We start from the raw sequence: 3987 nt of genomic DNA on the forward strand, positions 1-3987 counted from the left end.
AATGTCGGTGTAAATTTGGAGTAAAAAGAGTGAAATTCGTTCTATAAATAAACCGCAGACTGGGTCCCTCCGTGTCCACACACCTGTCCCGGTGCACCGTGTGACTGAAGCAGCGGACACGGAGCGACGGGCTCGTCACACCGCTTATATATATGACACGTACAGACACGCGCCGTACGTGCGCGCTCTCTGCCTAGGAATACGCACGCGCGGGAAACATGCTTCTTGGTACTGGGATGTACTGGGATGTACGACTCAGAAACAACCATGAAAGGGTTAAAGTCCTCAGAGGAAAAGGCAGTGGAGTGCAGTTTGAACCAGAAACACTTCTACACACTTTGTTTATTTAATGTGGATGAAGCCTGTTCAAAGTGTAGCTTTCTAAACCAATAACTATATTGAATAAAATTAATATCTTAAAATGAATAGAATAATAATTTAGATGCTACTGTAAATTAACAAAATCATTTGGCCTTTTTTATTTTACCATTTAAAATTTGATTAAGACATCATTCATAATATGTCTTAATCTAAGCAAACCAAAATGTTTGCATTTTGGTTTGCTTAGTACAATAATCATAGTTTATGGAAGGCTTTAAATGTTTCCTGTGATTGCAAACACATCCCAAAAACTATATAGTAACATATGTTACTGTGTAACAAATCATATATAGTCTGTCTATTGTGTTTCAGGCTGAAACATGCAAGGTTTAGTCCAGATTTCTTTGTCTTTAAATATCTTGTGTGTGTGTGTGTGTGTGTGTGTGTGTGTGTGTGTGTGTGTGTGTGTGTGTGTGTGTGTGTGTGTGTGTGTGTGTGTGTGTGCGTGTGTGTGTGTGTGTGTGTGTGTGTGTGTGTGTGTGTGTGTGTGTGTGTGTGTGTGTGTGTGTGTGACATTTCTATTCGAAACCCTCCCACACATTCCAGCCCTTTTTATTGCACCAGATATTGGTAACTGGCTGCCCAGGAGCCACATGTGGCCCTCTCTCTCATTTTTTGTGGCCACAAAACCAAACCTCAAATGTTTTATTTCAAGAAGTTGAAATAAAAATGAAAGCTAACATAATACAGAAAATGACTCCACAAAACACACTAAATAGCTCTAAAAACAAAGCCAAAAAAATTAGACATAAGGCTGACACTACACTGTCATTATTATGAATTATTATCATTAGCATGAATAATGTGTCATGAAGGCTGTCATTTAGTGTCATTCGTTACGCTAACCTTACCTAACCCCCAGAGATCCCTCCACCTAACCCAAAAAAAATGCCAACATAGCTCCAAAGGTGTCATAAATTAGTGAACAACACTTAATGACAGCCTTTATGACCCCTTATTGATGCTAATGTCAGCCTTATGTATAAAACTTCAAGTAAACTGTTCCCAAATTATTGTCAAAACACACAAAACAACAAAAACACACAAATCGTCAACATAAATGCACAAAATGTCACACACAAAGACCAAACCTTTATTTACTTCCCTGTGTTTATGCTCGGATTGGTCATTATTCTAAATGCTAGGCTCTGATAAAAGTTGCCCATCTCTGTACTACACCATTAAACATATATATTTTTGTGTGTTTTCAACCCGTGCATATGAATTTTTCTTTTGGACACTTGATTTAATTTACTTTCATTCCAATTGCCTCTGTAAGATCCTGGCTTAGAAGTTTGGAGTAGTGAGCTACACACCTGCCATGACTCTCACACAGGTGACGCTCCCATCCTTTCATCCTGTGCCATGCATTGCACACCACACCGGCCCACACAGGTTCAAACTGCTGAGGAGGCAGGGAGGGGAGGGGTGGGACACATTAGGAGAGACAGTGCTCCTAGCTCAGAGCCATAGAAGGGTTTCATGGCTGAACAAGCGATACACGTACGAATTCACGGTGGCAAGAAACTCAAATCCACTTCAGAAGGTTAGGGTGAGGGTTAGTTAGTCCGTAACGTAGTTTTGGGTTAGGGTTGGTGATTAGGATTAGCTAGTCCGTAACGTAGTTTAGGGGTTAGTTAGTCCGTAACGTAGTTTTGGATTAGGGTTAGGGTTAGGGCTAGGGCTAGGGTTAGTTAGTCCGTAATGTAGTTTAGGGTTAGGGTTAGGGTTAGTTAGTCCGTAACATAGTTTTGGGTTTGGGTTAGGGCTAGGGCTAGGGCTAGGGCTAGGGCTAGGGTTAGTTAGTCCGTAACATAGTTTTGGGTTTGGGTTAGGGCTAGGGTTAGTTAGTCCGTAACGTAGTTTAGGGTTAGGTTTGGGGTTAGTTAGTCCGTAGCGTAGTTTTGGGTTAGGGTTATGATTAGTTAGTTTGCAACATAGTTTAGGGTTAGGTAAAGGAATGTGTTTTCTCGATGAGACCCCCCGGGGGGATTCGAGGACCCCCCAATTGAACAGGGAATCAAAGGCAGGCACGGGCTGACGCCTGTTATTCGTGTTCCTCTCTTCCTTGTGCCATTCATCCAAAAGGGGTTTTGTGAGTTTGTATCAGTATAGTGCGGTGTCAATGCAGTGTTGTAAATATGGGACAAGGAACAACGTGGGGGGATGGTTGCACCCCGCCCATTCTGTGTCTGTTTGGACACCCTGTTGTCAATTAATGTGTCGTGTGGTATGGTATGAGGGTTTACAGAACTGTCAGCTGAGGGACAGAAGCAAGAGCCTGTTTGGGCTTCACCACAGCTGGGTCTGTTTGGACCTCTTCCCAGCTTCCAGCCTCCCACCCATTACCTGTTGTAAGGAATGGGGTGGAGGTGGAAGTGTATTGGTGCAATCTGCCTGATTATTCTTGGTTAATTTTACTTTAGATGTTGGGTTTTCTTTCAGTTTTGGTGTAAATTTAGGGTTTCTTAAAATAAATCTAGGATAAGGGTTATGGTTGGGGCCAGGGTTAGGGTCAATTGAGTTGAGGCGGTAGCAGTTAGGGTTAGGGTTAGGGCTAGGGTTAGTAAGTCCGTACCATAGTTTAGGGTTAGTTAGTCCATAACGTAGTTTTGGGTTAGGATTAGGGTTAGGGCTCGGGCTAGGGTTAGTTAGTCCGTAACGTAGTTTAGGGTTAGGGTTAGTTAGTCTGTAGCATAGTTTTGGGTTAGGGTTATGATTAGTTAGTTTGTAACATAGTTTAGGGTTAGGGTTAGGGCTAGGGCCAGGGTTAGTTAGTTCGTAACGTAGTTTTGGGTTAGGATTAGTTAGTCTGTAACGTACTTTAAGAATCTACGTATTAATAGCAAACAGAAGTACAAGTATGTAGCGTCTTAGTCACGTGACTTATCACGTTACCTAAACTGGCCAATGAGGGGCGCTACGTACTGGTAGAATGTCGGTATACTGGTATGTCTGCGTGTGGATAGCCACTGCCTATAATTAATCGATAACCGACTTTGCTTCCTTGATCATCCCATAAACATCATATATTCATCATCGCTTGTGGAGAGGCGTGACTATGCACTGCCATTTTGTTTGTGTGGAGCACACTTCAGGAGAGCTCATAAATCAATAGCGGGAAGAGAAACTCAATAATGTAAGAGTGTAATTGTTCACTAAAGTTAACCATTTCCCAACAGTTTGATTTATCCCTCAGATACAGTACATGTAGCTATGACATAGAACAGAATGCTTGGATCTTATAAAATGTTGTTATACACTCAAATGTAATTATCTTTATTTTTTTGTTTCAAAACAATTGTCATGAATAAATATGACATGTTTTAGTAAGTTAAGCATTTCTCTTATTTTGCCCAAGGAATGATTACTGGTGTTACATCACTTCCAGCTTTGCCTTATGTCTGCATTTCATGTGCAATTTCAACATTTGCATGCCCAGGTTTGCACTTCCACGTGTAACTCATGTATACAGTGGGCACCTATAATAGTCAAGTATGAAATCACAATTTGCAGTGTTGGGTCTTCTTAAAAATGCATTCATTTTGGGGGAATTCTTGAGAAATATTGGACAATTATTTGTAAGAAAATGCAGTATTTTAGAAG

This window comes from Gouania willdenowi, chromosome 6 (genome assembly GCF_900634775.1).
Source record: "Gouania willdenowi chromosome 6, fGouWil2.1, whole genome shotgun sequence".
Classification (NCBI taxonomy): domain Eukaryota; kingdom Metazoa; phylum Chordata; class Actinopteri; order Blenniiformes; family Gobiesocidae; genus Gouania; species Gouania willdenowi.